Here is an 18,838-nt window from a genome sequence, read left to right on the forward strand (position 1 = left end):
ATTCAACTTTCAGAGCAGGAGGATGTGGTTGTAGGGAATGGCAGTGTTCTTGAACTCTCCAAGGTCCTGAACAGCAGAACTGTCCAGGTTATTTAAAATAGGAATTCCAAGCACTTCTTGAACTTGAGGCTCTGTGTATAAGACCATAATAAATGTTCACAGCTGTCCTCTACAGGAGCATTTGTAGTGACATTACTTTTATTTGTGGGGAAGAAATTTATTCTTCCATTTCTTTATTTTAGAACAAAAACCAGAATAAGAAATGGTGTCATGGCAAATATTTCCAGTTATGCCACACCCTGTGGCAGCCATTTTGTGGCTGGTGCTGATAGAACGTCATCAAAATTCCAAGTGTGCTCATTGGCTTTAAAGATTTCGCTACTCCTGATGTACAGTTTTGAAGGACAAAACCGCTACCACAGACTACAATAGGCAGTGCCCTTCTTTCAGTATGGAAGCAATATGCCAGCTTGCACGTCTCACCAATCATAGGGTTTGGTAGGAGAGTCTGAATGCATAATAAAACCATCACAGATTTCTCATCGCTATTGCATTGTGCCCTTTTACAGAATACAAGTCCAGGTATTATTAGCTTCTGTGGGGATTGGAGAGGGACTAATAAGGAAGAAGTTGTTGCGAGACCAGCCAGTATAGCGACATGGGCGTGTACCATCACTGGTGAGTCCTGTCATGTGACGCCCAGGGGACCACTTCCTTGATTCTCTGCCACCCACCTCAAGTTGGGCAAAATAGGTGGAAGTTAATTTCCAATATTATATTTGTAAGATGAAATTTAATCAAGAAATTAAGCCTCTTGCATACTAACAAGGCTCCACGATGCATCTGACACATGGAAAAAATGAACGAAAACCCTCTTCCCCCTCCCTCCTCTTCTCCCTCGCATGCTCCATCTTTTTCATTAAGGGCCTTCATAAATATTCATTGTATAAATAGAAGATTGGATGCCATGAAAGCAGTGGGGGCCGGGGGGAGAGAGAGAGAGATTGAAATCAGAGTGTTTCTGCAGGAATAAAAGGCCAGGCGACTGGCCAAACTTCAGCCCAAATAACAATAAATCATTGGCACAAGGAGGATAAGAAACAGTCCTGTCATCTTTGTCATCTCAGTCTTCAGGGTAAATCAAAAGAGAGTTAGCCAATTTTTTTTATTAAAAAAAATTAAACAAAGACCTGCTGGTGCTTTAATTGTATTGGACACTTAGAATGAAGTGCTATGAATATTAATTAATGTGGCCAGAGGCAGCTAAACAGAAGACGTGGGAATATAACCCAAGTCAGCCCCAACCACCTGCTTAACAAGTCTACTGATTCGGAAAGAAAAACGAGTTCCCTAGTTAGCTTAATAAATTGCTCATTATAATTTATATTGCAGCTCAGTGTAAGATAATGCTGTGCTGAAAGTTCTGAATTGATTTCTTTTCTTTTGGGCACATTCCCTGGGGTGAGGAACAATAAAAATTTTGTGGGGAGAGAAACCCACAATCTTTGGTGGGCTGGCCATTTCAGAGGCTGGAGGCTGAATTTTTTGATGGACATGCTCTCCACCGCTCAGGACACGGGTGGCACTGTGGGTTGCCAATCAGAAGGTCGGTGGTTCGAATCCCCGCGATGGGGAGCTCCCGTTGCTCAGTCCCTGCTACTGCCCACCTAGTAGTTTGAAAGCACGTCAAAGTGCAAGTAGATCAATAGGTACCACTCTGGCGGGAAGGTAAACGGTGTTTCCGTGTGCTGCTCTGGTTCGCCAGAAGCGGCTTAGTCATGCTGGCCACATGACCCAAAACTGTACGTTGGCTCCCTCGGCCAATAAAGCGAGATGAGCGTCGCAACCCCAGAGTCGGCCATGAGTGGACCTAATGGTCAGGGGTGCCTTTACGTTTACCTCCACCCCAACTTTTTTTCCCGCCCAGGGTTCCACTGAGGGCAACCAGGGTCCGCCCCTGCCCCCCAGCTGCAAAAAAACCCCCAAATGTACCTGACCGGCTGCTGCATTGTCACTGCTTTTCTGCAGAGACATTGTGGGGGTGAAATAGCCCCAGACAATGCTTGGAGCACCACTTTTTGTTTCCCATTGTGGCAAAAACATTTATAGGATGCCTGCAGACCGTCAGTGTTTTGTGCGAGGGACTCAGCACAGACCATCAATTTAAGTTTGTGCAATTCGCTTAAAAAAAGAAGAAGAATGGGACTTTTTGAAGTTAGGGAAGTGACAGGAAAATGCATGGAGAAGTCTGGGGTAAATGGATTATTCACAAGAAGACACACAAACACCCCAAAGCCAAATCAGGATGAATGCTCATTGTCATATAATGGCCCAGCAATAATAATAATAATAATAATAATAATTTATTATTTATACCCCGCCCATCTGGCTGAGTTTCCCCAGCCACTCTGGGCGGCTCCCAATCAGTGTTAAAAACAGTACAGCATTACATATTAAAAACTTCCCTGAACAGGGCTGCCTTAAGATGTTTTCTGAATGTCAGGTAATTCTTTATCTCTTTGACATCTGATGGGAGGACGTTCCACAGGGCGGGCGCCACTACCGAGAAGGCCCTCTGCCTGGTTCCCTGTAGCCTCACTTCTCGCAATGACGGAACCGCCAGAAGGCCCTCGGCGCTGGATCTCAGTATCCGGGCTGAACGATGGGGGTGGAGACGCTCCTTCAGGTATACAGGACCGAGGCCGTTTAGGGCTTTAAAGGTCAGCACCAACACTTTGAATCGTGCTCGGAAACGTACTGGGAGCCAGTGCAGATCTCTCAGAACCGGTGTTATGTGGTCCCGGCGGCCACTCCCAGTCACCAGTCTAGCTGCCGCATTCTGGATTAATTGCAGTTTCCGGGTCACCTTCAAAGGTAGCCCCACGTAGAGCGCGTTGCAGAAGTCCAAGCGTGAGATAACTAGAGCATGCACCACTCTGGCGAGACAGTCCGCGGGGAGGTAGGGTCTTAGCCTGCGTACCAGGTGGAGCTGGTAGACAGCTGCCCTGGACACAGAGTTAACCTGCGCCTCCATGGACAGCTGTGAGTCCAAAATGACTCCCAGGCTGCGCACCTGGTCCTTCAGGGGCACAGTTACCCCATTGAGGACCAGGGAATCCTCCACACCTGCCCGCCTCCTGTCCCCCAAAAACAGTACTTCTGTCTTGTCAGGATTCAACCTCAATCTGTTAGCCGCCATCCAACCTCCAACCGCCTCCAGGCACTCACACAGGACCTTCACCGCCTTCACTGGTTCTGATTTAAAGGAGAGGTAGAGCTGGGTGTCATCTGCATACTGATGAACACCCAGTCCAAACCCCCTGATGATCTCTCCCAGCGGCTTCATATAGATATTAAAAAGCATGGGGGAGAGGACAGAACCCTCAACAAATACCAGGCAGCATCTAACCTTGGAATGAACACTCAGTATACAGGTCATCTCACGGAGCCCATAGAGAAGAAGGGGCTGCTGCATCTTGCCAACCTTTCCTCAGAAAGTGCCTCCCCACTTTTGCTGCTATAGAATGGTGATTTTAAATTGGCACTTTCAGCCTGTTAGGGCAATCAGTTCGTATGTACAGTTATCGTCATTTGTCTGTTTGTTTCAAATATTAACCTACCGCTTACTGTTCAGGACTACCAAGTGGTTCAGGAGGCTCTCTGCTTCAAGCTTGCCGTCATTTGTGGAGGCCGGGGATGAAAAGCAGGAAGGGTTCATGCCAGAGGGGCACTGTTCCTTCCTTCCTTCCTTCCCTCTCTCGCTTGCATGAAGATTGCGCTTACAACCTGAGTGTATGAATAAGGCTTTGGTGTGTGATGCACTTGGCAGAGTAACTGTAGGAGCATAAGATGAGCCTGGCTGTTGCATCAGGCCAGAGACCCATTTAGCCCAATAGTTTCTTCTCATAGTGGCTAATTTGGTGTCTATGAGAAGCCCAAAAGAAAGACCTGAGCACAGCAGAAGGCATTCAAACTTAGGGACTCTGGCAGCCAGAGCCTGGTGCCTCAGCCTCTATGCTGCTGTGGAAGCTTGTTAGAAGAGGAAGTTGCTGATCTACTCCTAGCTAGAACACAGAAAGCTGTCCTATACCAAATCAAATCATTTGCCCATCTAGTTCAATATTTTCTACACTGACAGGCAGCAATTTGCAGAGTTTCCAGCAGGATTCTTTCCCATATCATCCTGAACAGAGGGGCATGGTTTGAATCTCAGACCATCTGCAAGAAAAGAATAGGTTCTGCTCCTGCACTACAGCCCAGCCCCAAACAGACAAGTTTTAATGTTTGCAGTCATTGGTTTCTCTCTCTCTCTCTCTCTCTCTTTTCTTTCTTTCTTTCTTTCTTTCTTTCTTTCTTTCTTTCTTTCTTTCTTTCTTTCTTTCTTTCTTTCTTTCTTTCACCAGGGGGCACTGTTTGCTTTCCAAAGATGAACTGCAAAGCATAAGAGTTTGTGTGGCATGAAAAATAAAAAGACCAAGATCAGACTGGTTGAGTGAACAGAGCACTAGTAAACTGGGGGAAGGGAGCAAGGTGTACGAGTGCCCCTGAAATTCTCCCACTTTCAGATTAGATTGCTGCTCAAAGATTCTCAAATGTCGACACCGCGTGGGTTATGGACAGGTCTTTAAATCGGAGACCTGCTTTCACTTTATATCAAAGTGGGAAAGACATACACAAACAGTCCAACCGATGAACATAAGAATGTCTTTGCTGTTTCAGGCTACAGATACGTCTAGCCCAGCTTTCTGCTTCTAACAGTGGACAGCTAGATGTTGTTGGGAGTTCATAAGCAGGGCCTAAGGAGGGTGGTGGCCACCCCCTAGGCGTTGTGACAACCCCAAATGTTTGTATGGATCTGAAGCTACTTAGCCTACTGAGATGTAACCCACAGGTAGAGCCTGTGCTTTCAGTATAGAAGGTCTTGGTTCAGTATTTGGCAAGCAAAAGGATCAGGGGGCAGATGATGAGGCCTCACAGAGCCAGAGTAGGCAGTGAAGGCTATGTGCTTTGTAGGCAGGTGATATCATCATTTTACTGAGACAGAGCAGGTCTGGGTCTGGTCAGTGCTTGGATGAGAGGCTGTATGGGAGCTGGGAGCCACATTTACACTGCCTTGGGTGTTGGGGTGGAAGAAAGGTGGGATATACATATGCAGCAGGATAAACATAAATAAACAAAAATGTGAAAGTAAATAGTGTGTAGAATGAGATGAGGAAGAGAATTAGGCAGGGATGCAACGGAGCAATTTTGGAGATAAGTGTGGAACCAGTTTGACAAGCTGTCATATAGTGTATCCATAAAAGAGGAGCAATATAAATTGCTCTTCAGATGGTACCTAACGCATAGCACTAGAAAGATTAAATAGACTCTACAGGGCTAATTATTTTAAATGCTGAGAGTGCCAAGCTGATTGTGCTCACTTTCGTCATATGTGGTGGGGCTGTCGGACTGCTACATGTTACTGGAGAACAATTTTTCAATGTATGCCAGACATCGTGGACATTACAATAGGAGCTACTTTTTTTTTGCTGGTCCTGTTCAGTGTCATTGGAAAGAAATGAGGTGGAGAAGATTTTTAGTTTTATCTTATTAATGGCTGCAAAAATCATGCAGGCAAGGAAATGGAAGGACCGGAATTTACCACCCGTTTGGGAATGGCTAATGAAACGTGTTGAACTGGCAATGATGGATAAACTAACAGATGCAAGAGAAGGCATGAAATGGATTTCAATAGCTGCAGAGAGATGGAACTGTTTGGAGGATTATTGGAATGAGTTATACAGAAACAAGATTAGAAATATTTTTGATTATTTAGCTTATGTATTTGACTATTCCACCTTCTGTTCATCAGCCTATCATAAGCTACCATTTATAAATGAATAAATTGTCCAATGGGTGGTTAACCTATAGCTCTTCAGGTGTTGTTGGGTCTCTTGGCAGCCTCTGCTATAAGACATGACTCTTATAAGTGTCCTCAGTAAAGCTGAAATAAAACAGATCAAGGCACTGGATCCTTATGAAGAAAGGCAAAATGCTTTGGAGCATTTTGCTGAAGAAGGCGGCAGGAAAAGGATTAAGGGGGGGGGGACCTGATTGACATTTATAAAATTGCAAATGGACCAGAGGAATTGGAGAGATTTCTTCTCTCCCTCCCAACTCCCCCTTCATGATAAGAACATCTAGTCCAGCATCCTGTTCTACAGTGGCCAACCAGATGCCTGCAGAAAATTTGCAAGCAGAACGCAAGCACAAGAGCCCTGTCCCCTCTTGTGGCTTCCAGCAACTCGTATTCCTAAGCACACCCATCGTGCCAATCAGCTATTGATATTTTTATCCTCCATGAATTCATCCAGTTCTCTTTCAAGGTCATTCAAGTTGGTGGCCAGCACGACATCTTGTGGCAGAGTATTCCATAGTTTAACCAAAGTGTTGCATGAAGAAGTCCTTTCTTTTATGTCATTGGATGTCCATGAGTTCTAGTGTTATATTGGGGGGGGGGGGAGCTTTAGCCTATATACTTTCTCCATACCATTCATAATTTTATAAACTTACATTGCGTCACCTCTTAAAAAGCGCCACTTGCTGCAACCTTTGTGGGGGGGGTCACCTGTTGATGATTTCAGTTTTCCTTTTCTGGACCTTTGATACCATGACTAGTATGGAGGATGGGAGAGATCACTTGATGAAACTGACTGCCTGCAGCTTCAAGAGAGACCAAAGCATGTCCTCCTTCATGCAATGCAGAATTAACTTAAGGAATCCACTTCAGATGCCTGGGAGGAGGTTTGTGTTCATAGACCCTCCCAGGCTTAACAAAATGCATGGCAGAGGAAGAAGGAGTAGGAGAAAACCCTTCCACAAGCTTATGATTAATGAAAATGCAAAGCTTACCCTTTGGAGGCCTGGCCCAATCTTCAGAGGCCCCAGCTCATGGAAGGCTACCGAGCTGATATGATTAAAGAGCTTTCCCCACAACTTTAACAAGGCATTGATTTGGAAGGACAGTGCCTGAGCAGATTAAGAAAGCTTATGTTTTAATTAAAGTAGCTGCCCAGGCCTCAATGTCTTTCTTCCTTTCCCTTTGCCAGTGCATGTCTTAGCTTGGCTTGAGTCACTTCACTGGTGCAGACCAAATGGGACTCGCCAAACCTTGATATTGCAGGGATATCCCAGGATGCAAAAGGACCCAGCTGATATCTTCCACTGCCCTCGTCTGTGAGGTTTCCCTTTTCGTTCTTGGATTTGCAGCTGCTGACTGAACTCAGGCATCAGACTCAGCACAGAGCTGAAATGGGCCACGAGAAAGGCATGTTGTGGAGCACTGAGAGCTTTCAAGCTCTGGAATGACATTGACCCTCTCACCCAGGCTCACGTTAGGAGGAACATTAATTACCTGAAGGTTGTACACAGTGTGTGGGACTTTCCTCTGAGTAAACTTGCATATAAAGCACTGGGAGTCTCTCTTCTTCCAGAGTTCCACAATCTGTCTGGAAAAAATTCAGGTAGGTAGCTGTGTTGGTCTGACATAGTCTAAATAGATAAAAAATGGTCCAGTAGCACCTTAGAGACCAGCTAAGTTTGTGCTGAGCTGCTGGACATTTTTTTTATTTATTTTGTCTGGAAAATATCGAGGAACATTTAACCAAATAAAGGAGGCAGGACCAGCCCACACATTAGCCTTGGTGAGGCAGTTGCCTCAGGCAGCAGACTGGTGACAGCTGGGAGGCCTACCTAGCAGATCTAGGCCCCCCAAGGGACATGTGGCCCCATCATCTCCAGTACAGAACCCAAAGGATTAACAGTCTGTTGGGAGTGATCTTCCTGCCCTGGATTATAGTTTTCTTCCAATTCCCTTCTCTCTCTCTGTGTGTGTGTGTGTGTGCGCGCGTGTGTGTGCACGCGCTCATGATTATTAATTATTTCTGTACTCTCTCTTGAAAGCCATAGGACCTGGGGATGTTGAAGTGTTCTGTAATTAAAGGCACCCGGTTGTGAGCATTTACCAGCAGGGGGGTGTTCCAGGGCGGGTGGCAGGCTGCAGTTTGCATTGGCAGAAGCCCCACACTCCATCCACTTCATATTTTGACTCAAGGGGCTGTGGATGCAATGGTCTTCTTTCTGGGGCACCAGGCAAAATAATTGCTTCCTGCTTCGCACACAGAAATACAAAAAGAGCCCTGCTTCTTTTCTTTTCTTGGAACAACCAGAAGGAAAAGAAGAAAGGGGGGAGCAGCGGATGCCATTGTAATGCATAGCAATGCTCAAAGACTTATCAGGACATCATTGTATCCATGTCTCAGGGCCTGAGCTAGACATTGTTGTTGTTATAAATTTTCCCAAAAAAAATTGTACAAAATTCTGCAAAACCCAGTGTTATCAAACAGGATCTGATGACAGTATACACAGCCCATATACAATGACAAATCGCTGTTGAACAAATACAGGCATGAAAGCAAATAAGCTACAGGTAAGTGAATGCGTGGAAGGTAGCAACTAAAACTGTATATACTACAGTCATTATGGTTAGACAAAACAACAGCCCTATTACACCAAGGGAAAGTAATTGGAATATTCAAATGCCCAAAGTCATTCTATATCAACCATATTCGTCTGTAGGCTGTGGGTAGGGGAGGGATGCGTGTCTATTTATGGAATCCTATCTCACTGAAAAATTCCCTGCAGAATGAAAATCATCAAGTGGGGGAGAAAGGACCAGCCCACCTTTCCTCCTGACATGCTAGTCCTTTAATTTTAATTGTGGAGTTTTCAAATATTCACCCCAGCTGCAGCCTGAAATATATTCCAGAGCCTGTGTATATGAGGGGGGGGGGAGTGAGGTTCTGGCTGTGCTCCCACCCTATACACATTCATTAGAAAATCTAATACAGCCATTGAAGGAAGTATGTAACCAGATATTAGAGGGGAAAAAGGCTCCTGAATCGTGGAAAGACGCATTTATCTCACTTATACCGAAGACAGAAACTGAGAAACATCAAGTTAAGAACTACCGCCCTATATCACTCTTGAATGTGGATTATAAAATTTTTGCAGATGTTTTAGCAAAAAGATTTAAGAGAGTTTTGATGGAGGAGATTCATAAGAACCAAACAGGCTTTCTCCCAGGGAGACATATGTCAGAAAATGTGAGGAACATTATAGATATTTTAGAGATGCTAGAGGTGGACATTAATAGGAAGGCAGTTCTGATCTTTGTGGACGCGGAGAAGGCCTTTGACAATATTTCTTGGAAATTTATGAAAAAGAATCTCCATGGGATGGGGGTAGGCCAAGGGTTTGAAAACGGTATAGGTGCAATATATTCTGAACAAAGGGCGAAATTAATTGTGAACAATGTGGTAATGGATGAGATACCAATAGAGAAAGGTACACGACAGGGATGCCCTATATCCCCTTTACTGTTTATATCGGTCCTGGAGGTTTTATTAAACATGATTAGGAAGGACCAGCTGGTAAAAGGAATACAGGTCGGATCTAAACAATACAAGTTAAGGGCATTTGCAGATGACTTAGTGCTAACTTTGCAACAGCCAGAAGCTAGTACAAAAAGAGTTTTAGAATTAATGGAGATATTTGGCCAGGTCGCAGGATTTAAATTGAACAAACAGAAAACAAAGGTGCTGGAAAAAAATCTAACAAAAGAGGAGAAAGATAGGTTTCAAAGTGAAACTGGGTTGGAAATAGAAAAAAAGGTTAAGTACCTGGGGGTAAATCTGACATCAAAAAATGTGAACCTATTTAAAGACAACTATGAAAAATGTTGGACAGAAGTCAAGAAAGATTTAGACATATGGTCTAGGTTGAAACTTTCCTTGTTAGGCCGAATTGCTGTTATCAAGATGAATGTATTGCCAAGAATGCTGTTTTTATTTCAGACGCTACAGATTCTAGACAAAATGGACTGTTTCAAGAGGTGGCAGAAAGATATATCTAAATTTGTCTGGCAGGGCAAAAAGCCCAGAATAAAATTTAAGATTTTAACCGATGCAAAAGATAGAGGGGGCTTTGCACTGCCAGACTTAAGACTTTATTATGAATCAGCAGCCTTTTGCTGGTTGAAGCAATGGCTACTTCTTGAAGACACAGACATTCTTGATCTGGAAGGATATGACAATAGTTTTGGTTGGCATGCATATTTGTGGTATGACAAGGTAAAGGTGTATAAAAGTTTTAAGAACCATATTGTCAGGAAAGCATTGTATAATGTTTGGAATAGATATAAGGATTTATTGGAAAGTAAAACTCCTAGGTGGTTGTCACCAATGGAAGCGAAAGCAGTGAAAAAAATTAATATGGACTCTAATTGGCCTAAGTACTGTGAAATTTTAGAATATGATGGTGAAAGACTGAAGCTACAAAGTTTTGAGAAGCTAAAGCATAAAGTTCGAGACTGGTTACACTACCGTCAGATAAATGAGATGTTCAAGCAGGACAGGAAACTTGGCTTTCAGAAGGAGAGGTCAAAGTTAGAAACAGAATTGCTAGAATCCAATACTAAAAACTTATCTAAAATGTATAATTTGCTGCTGAAATGGAATACACAGGATGAAACAGTGAAATCAGCTATGATTAAATGGGCACAGGACATTGGTCATGACATTATGTTTGACGACTGGGAACAGTTATGGACCACCGGTGTTAAATTTACGGCATGTAATGCCCTGAAAGAGAATATAATGAAAATGATCTATAGGTGGTACATGACCCCAGTCAAACTTGCAAAGATTTACCATCTGCCCAATAATAAATGTTGGAAATGTAATGAGGCTGAAGGTACCTTCTACCATCTTTGGTGGACCTGCCCAAAGATTAAGGCCTACTGGGAAATGATCTATAATGAAATTAAGAAAGTCCTTAAGTGGACATTTGTAAAGAAACCGGAGGCTTTTCTCTTGGGCATGGTCGGCCAATTGGTATCAAAGAAGGATAAGACATTCTTTATGTATGCAACCACGGCAGCAAGAATCCTGTTGGCAAAGTATTGGAAGATGCAGGAATTACCTACTCTGGAAGAATGGCAATCGAAGGTGATAGAATATATGGGACTGGCAGAGATGACCGGCAGAATCCGTGATCAGAGGAAAGAGACAGTGGAAGAGGACTGGAGGAAATTTAAAACATATCTAAAAAATTACTGTAAAATTGTGGACTGATAAGATGTTAAGGGGTAGGAAATAAAGAACTACAGCTGTAAATTTTAAACTTTAAGGAAATTCAAAAGGGGTTTAACTAAAGACTGATTGATGAGTTGCTCGAAAAATGGTAAAACAAGGATGTGGCGAAGGGAAGGCATGGGGAAGTCGATTTTTGTTGTTTGTTTTTGATGTTTGTGTCTGTTTTGTATTGTTATTAATATGTGTAAAAACTAATAAAAATATTTAAAAAAAGAAAAAGAAAATCTGAACACATTCTAATAAACATGTATGTAGTCAGGAGGAGAAGCCTGTTGTTGTTTTCCACACTCTGGGGGGCTGCAGGGAGCTTGGGAAAAGCTTTAGCATTTTCTTTCTGCTGTGAAGAGGTCCTGGGGGAGAGAAATGAAAGCAAACTGCAAAGAGGCCCACAAATAGCAACTGAATCCACTGACAGTTGTGTTGCTCTAACTGCTAGACAAGCCTCCCCCAACCAGAGCTACAGTTCCTGGCCTGCCACCCATACTGACGGGCTGATGGGAACTGCTAGATGCAACCAGGTTAAGGAAGGCTGCACTTGCCAGGGCATCCAACAAAGGCTTTGTGTGGCCAATGAAGGGCTTGTGTAGATCCATACAAAGTTGTTGCATTCTGTTATATAAAGATGGGGTGTTCAGCTCAACTTTTAACACAGGGAAAGCTGCATCCACCCCCTCAAAAACAAAACAAAACAAATAAAAACAATATTCCAGTCAATTCTCTCCATAACAGTCTTTTACTGAGCTCAAACACACACACACACACACACACACACACACACACACACACACTTTAAAATTTAAATGACTGTTAGCTGAATTTGCTGCTGACCGTGTGGACTGCCTTCACATCATATTGCCTGTTACATTCAATTTAGGAGTGGGTTGTCTTTTCTTCTTCTTCTCCATTTCTGTAATGAGAAGCTGGGAGAGAAATGAGACCGTCACGCCTCAGCTTCTTAAATTGGAAATGCATTTTTAAATGTTTTGCCTTCCTGGCTGGGTTGCATTTATTCTCATCAAATGTGCAGCATAGCTACCTTTCAGCCCAGGGTTTCCTAGAGTTCAGGAGTGGAATCTGGGACACTGATAAACAGTGAGGCTTTTGTGTTGGGTCTTAGATCTGTCCCTGTCCCCCCCACCTTTTTTAAAAAAGCAAAACGAAAAAGAAAAAGGTTTTTTTTTATTTACATTGACAAACTTATACAGTGGTACCTCAGATTAAGTACTTAATTTGTTCCGGAGGTCGGTTCTTAACCTGAAACTGTTCTTAACCTGAAGCACCACTTTAGCTAATGGGGCCTCCAGCTGCTGCCACGCCGCCGGAGCACGATTTCTGTTCTCATCGTGATGCAAAGTTCTTAACCCGAGGTACTATTTCTGGGTTAGCGGAGTCTGTAACATGAAGCGTCTGTAACCAGAAGTGTATGTAACCCGAGGTACCACTGTATACTGCTTCATGTATGAAATTTTCCAAGTACTGTACAGAGATAATAAAATTGTAGAATAAAAAGACGTGGGGGGGGGCATGTCTATATTTTATTTCTGTTATATTTGGTTCTTATCTGAGCCTCCACCAAGGTAGCTGTCTCTCCCCGCACCCGCCATACACACCTGATGGATGGTTAAACTACCTTATTTATTCAAATTGACAATGCCAGCAACAACAAAAATGTAGCATAGACAAGGATATCCCAGAGTTCTTTCCACCCAGGGTCTACATGTGCCAATGAAAGTCTACATCCTGTCGCCTTACTCTTTGTTAATGCAAGGAGGTGTTTGGTGAGTTGGTATCCCTCGCTCACTTTTCCACGATGAAAAAGAAGAAGAAGGGTTATGAATATAGTGGTCCAGTTTGTGGCAGAAGTAGGATCCAGCAATTCTTCTGCTCCAACTGAGAGTTGTGATAACTGATCCAGCCAAAAGGATTGGAAAAAAACATTATCCCGGCTGAAAGTGTCCTTTCCTGGTTGAAAAATTGTCTCAGAGCATGTGGTTCCCCATAGAGGACCAAGCACTGGAGCAATACTCCACACATTTATGGGAATTTGAAGCCAATGAAAGCTGGCATCCCACCTCAGATGGAAAGAGGCTGGACCAATGCCAAACCAAGTTCCATGTAAGTGGAATCACAGTAACCAATCAGAAATTAACCAATCACAGTAACCAATCAGAAATAATCAGAGATAAAACCAAGGATATTTGTTCCCAGCAGAGGTCCAGAGTCCCAAACACTCTAGATGGTGGATCTGATCCTTTGTGGATCAGAAGAGTATAGAATTTTCCATAAAAGATTCTGGGAATAGGGTCAGTTTTCCAGAACAGAGTGGCAAACCTACTTCAGATACATTGATTATTAAGAAGTTGTAGTTTAAACTAATCTTAGAAAACAGTCGGGTACCTACACCCTTGTGCGAATTAATTGAAACAAAGGATGTTTTCTATCTTACTCGTAATCCTGTACTCAAAGCAAAGACAAAAAGTCAGCTTGATCTTTTTTTTTAACGTTTTAATGATGCAATCATTATCTCAGCAGCTACTGTAATGCATCAGATTGTAGAATCCTGTCTGACCACCGTAGTGTGTGATGCAATCATTACATCAGCAGCTACAGTATTTCATCAGCTTTTGATTTGACTGCCGTTCGAGATGGATGTGACACCTAGGAAACGTACGAAGATCATACCTCTGCACGAACACACAGCTAAGACGTATCGAGAGATTGCTTCCGTGCTTGGTGTGAGTTTAGCAACTGTCAGCTGTGTCATCAAGTTGAAGCAGGAAACCGGATCGGTTTCTCCTAAACATAAAGGAAAGTGTGGTCGTAAGAAGAAAACAACTCCTAGAGATGATGCTTTCTTGCTTTGACAAAGCAAAAAGGATCCCCGCGAGATGAGTAACACACTGAATATGGATTGGAAGGAGAAAGGAATCCAAATCAGTTCCTCTACAGTTTGCAGCATAGGCGCCGACTCCATGGGCCTGAGGGGGCCCGAGCCCCCTCAAAAATTCATTTGGGGGGGCTCTGCCCCCCCAATAATTTAAGAAAATTATTAGTTATATTATGCTTTATAAAAATCACAAAATTATGTTGGTATTTTTTATTTTCCTTGTTTGACAATAGTTACCTTTTAAAATACATTCAGTAATGAGTTAAAACAAAGCCACTCCCGATCTAGAGAGGGGGTGGGGTTGCGGGCTCTTGACCCATCAACAATCTCGCGGGGATTCCCCCTAGCTCATTAATATTCACCGCCCACGGCGGGCCCTCACAGGTTCACTTAAGGTCGGGGCAGCCCGGGGCTCGCCCCTTTCGTTCCCCCAGCAGCAGCGGTTTGGAGGTCTTGGGCCCCCCAATATTTTTTATAAGTCGGTATGGGCCCCTGCCCCCCCAATATTTTTTATAAGTCGGCACCCCTGGTTTGCAGGCACCTTATTGCAGTGAGACAAAAACCCAGAAGACCTGTCAATAAACAGCTTTTAACAGAAAGAAAGAAAGAAAGAAAGAAAGAAAGAAAGAAAGAAAGAAAGAAAGAAAAGTAAGAAAAGTGGTATGCATGGGCAAAAAAGTACAAGGAATGGATGAAAGACCAGTGGAGAAAAGAATTTGTGGGCTATACGCAAAAGTTGCCTCCATGCTGTAGACTGTACAGCTTTGGAGAAGCTCATTCAGGCGCTGATTCAAGTGTGGTACAGGGATCCGAAAATCTACAGTGAATGTCTGAAACCGGTAGACGCCATGCCAAACCGTGTTCAAATGCTGCTTAAAAATAGCAGTGGTCATGTCCGTTACTAATGTACGTATATGTGAGTTTTGTTCATGTACATGTGAATTTTGTACAATAAACTACTAAATTCATTGTTTGTTTCAATTAATTTGCACAAGGCTGTATAGGGAAAACAAACAAAAAACCTTCCAACAACTTAGTTTGATTTCCTTCCTTCCTTCCTTCCTTCCTTCCTTCCTTCCTTCCTTCCTTCCTTCCTTCCTTCCTTCCTTCCTTCCTTCCTTCCCTCCCTCCCTCCCTCCCTCCCTCCCTCCCTCCCTCCCTCCCAGGGAAGTTTAGATAAAATAAACATCTGGATAGCCACAGGTTTCACACTCCTAGTGTAGCAAGTAAAGTCATTTTCTCAGTCAAACTAACCTCACAGGCCGTTGTGGGGATGAAATGGAATGACTCCCCATAGATGCCAGCTTGCTCTCCTTGGAGGAAGAGAAAGGAGAGGATATAAATGGGAGAGAGGAACTAAGTTGCCCAGTATCCTTGCAGTCATTCACCGTCTCCAGCTGTTTGCCCTTGTCCTCCGCCGACGTGACTTGGGTAGTGGTTGTTGATACCTGATATCACTGACTTGTATCTTTCTTGACTTTATAGGCTTAATGATGCAGGGCCCCATGTCTTTCTTAACTGGACCTTAACTGTTCACCTTTTTGCCCTTGAGTTTGTGATTGTTTGAATTAATTCATATTCTCCAAGAGACAGATTGAATATCGGTTCATAGCCAAGGATGTAATCAGATTTGATCCATGCACCTGGAAAGTGATATGCTCAGCATCCCTGGAGGGCATTAGAACATCCTGACGTGAGGCAGCGATGGCCTGATTTGAGCTTGAGTCTATCAGCTGTGGCTTAGCCCCCAAGCGTATGTTCAGTGTTAGAGCTCTGCTCTCTAGCTTATGATATGAGAATGAGTTTCAAGGAAACCGGAGAGGTGTGGGATTTTAAAATAATATGTACAATCATAATTATTTTTCGAAACTCTACTAGAGAGCAATACACGTAATGCACAGAGTACATGCTTGACAACAGATAATTGAAACAGAGCAAAGAATGCAAGTCCAATTATGAGTTGTTATTTATCCTTTTATGAACATTAGAGGGTCTTGTTTTGTATGAAACCTCTCTGCCGTTTTGCTTGAGCCACTCAGGGTTGTAATAGCCATCTATTCCATTTCACACAAGCCAAGAAAGGCATTGAAATTGTCTTGAACGTGTCCTTCTCCAGGTTTTTCCTTTTCTTTTTGGCAAAACCCCTTAGAAATTTATTATGATACCTCAAGTGCTCTGAGAGTGCAATTTCCCAATTCCCACCCAGTCAGCATTTCTCAGAAAATGAGGGTGTCATCCAATGACTGGCGAGCTCCAGGCACACACCTGTGACCAAGAGAAGCACCAGTGCCTGAATTTAGTATCCTCTGACCACTTGATAACAGAAAGGCAGGTCAAGGGGGCATCACTTGCCCTGTAGTAGCAGAGATTTATGCAAAGTCCATGTCCCAGTAATCCCTTACCATACTCATCCCTTCACCACATGTCAAGTTATTTTCCAAGTAACCTGCAGTTCTGGATTTCCATGGCCCTTTTCTGGGACCTCTTCCCCCCAAGCTGAAGCAGAAGCTTCATATTTCAGCCCCCACCAGTCACACCCTCCATCGCTGGCCTTTCCACTCACGTGTCCTGGTGGTGGCTGCAGCAGGAGGCTGGGAGATTTTATTCCCCTCCCTAAAACATGCACCAGGGACCATGGGGTGGGGGGAATCTGCCAGTTTTGGTTTCTCTCCATTTCTCATTTTTCCAATCATAAATTCAGTTCTCTACATTTCCACATCAGTTTGTCATTTTTGAAGTTACAGATGGGTAGCCGTGTTGGTCTGCCATAGTCAAAACAAAAAAAATTCCTTCCAGTAGCACGTTAAAGACCAACTAAGTTAGTTGTTGGTATGAGCTTTCGTGTACATCTGAAGAAGTGTGCATGCACACGAAAGCTCATACCAAGAACTAACTTACCGGTAGTTGGTCTTTAAGGTGCTACTGGAAGGATTTTTTTTTGTTTTCATTTTTGAAGAACACTCATAAAAAATTACTAGCATTTTACTATGAATCTCTCCTATTGTTCAAATGTTTGTATGCATTTTCCCCTAATATAATGCATTTCTGCATGTTATTTTCACTAAAATATGCATTTTCATGCATGTAATCTGGTTGGAAAACTGCACTGCAAAACTGTGAGAAGTGTGAATCTCAGCTGCATTTTGATTTGCATATTGTTTCTGGAAGCGAAAGTTCCAGATACAGTCTCATTAAAATATGACCTGAACCAATTTCTCTCCCCAGCTCCCCATCCCTACAGTACAGGTGTAATTACAACCCCCAGTGCTGAGGAACTTGGAAGGGGTCAAAAGACAGGGCAAGGTTGGGAAGGGTCAGTATTTGAGGGTTAACTAGGGACTCGGACCCCATTTTTTAAATTCATTTTCAGAAAATATAAATTGATTTTTAAAAGGGTTTTAGAAAAACAGCTCTTTTTCTGACCTTCAAGAAAACTGTTCACTTAACTGAGCATATTCCAAGATCCAGCCCAGGGAAAAGATTTGTTCATCTCTACTTTATCCCTGGAGTGTGTAGGTAATCCACACAAGGGTGGCACGTTCCGCTTTGCCAGTTGAGGCAAAATGGGAAGTGCTGCCTTTCCTTGCCCTTTGTTCCTACCACCATACCTGTGACTGCTGGGGCCATTTCTTCACCTGCCCTAACACCTCCACCACTGGCGAAGAAGTGGCAGTGCCTTGGCACAGATTTCGGGTGAGATCTTGCCCGTTTTCAAGATCTTGTGAGATTTTGGATGCAATTTCAGCTGATACTGGCATCACTTCTGTGGCAGTTGTGGAAGGGAAGGTGGAGCACTTCCCCGGCTGCTGTCTTGGGGGTTATGCCACCTGAGGCAGCCGTCTCAGCTTGACTAAGGACAAATCTGGCCCTGATTCCACACACAGGATCCTAAGAACACAGGAGACTGTCAGATGGTTAGGGAAATATTTGGATTCAATGTTCAATACCCTGTGGGTCCAGGCTGGATGGCCAATAAGACCCAAACTCCAATGGTCGGTCAAACAGCAAGGCCAGTGTGACACAACCTCAACCAACAAGCAGTTGAGGGTTGGCACCAGAATGTGTCTCCTTACCTGCAGTTTTGTGGACCAACCCCAATATTTCCCCAACAAGACCAATGGTCCATCTAGCTCTGTACTGCCTTACACTGACTTGCCCAGTGGCGCTCTAGGTTTCAGGCAGGAGAGATTCTGAGCCCTACCTAGAGATGCCAGAGATTGAACGTGGTACAAAGCAAATGCTATGCCACTGAGCTGTGGCCTTTCATCAACAACCCCAGTCTTTGCAGGCAAAAGCTGAAATCCTTTTCACTCACGGGGCCCCCCAGCAACCTCCGGCACATCTTCCAAGTGTCACCTTCACCGTGCTTTAATTAGCCACATCAACCACAGGGAAGTGACCCCCTGTCCTAGTAGAGGGAGCTTTTAAGAGCTTGCTTGTTCCCTCTTTGAAGAGGGCCCTCTGATGCTTGCTGCCATCAATGTGATAAAAGTGGGGCGGGGAGGGGGGGAGTCTGATACAGAATGCACTGCGAAAAGGCTGTCTTAATTATGGAAATCATTCTGATTACAGCCTGCAAACACTGTTATCTTGTAATTATTGCCAAGAAACCACCATTAGTACATGATTAAACACAATGACTTGTGGGCCGCCAGCTGATCGTCTGATGCCTTAGGAACTTAATTGGTTTGTGCAGATAGAGAGCGATTGGGGAGAGGGCAACTGGGGTTGTGGGGTGGGGTGGGGCTTTAGATTTAAG

Source organism: Podarcis melisellensis, assembly GCF_964234715.1.
Source record: "Podarcis melisellensis genome assembly, chromosome: 8".
Lineage (NCBI taxonomy): Eukaryota > Metazoa > Chordata > Lepidosauria > Squamata > Lacertidae > Podarcis > Podarcis melisellensis.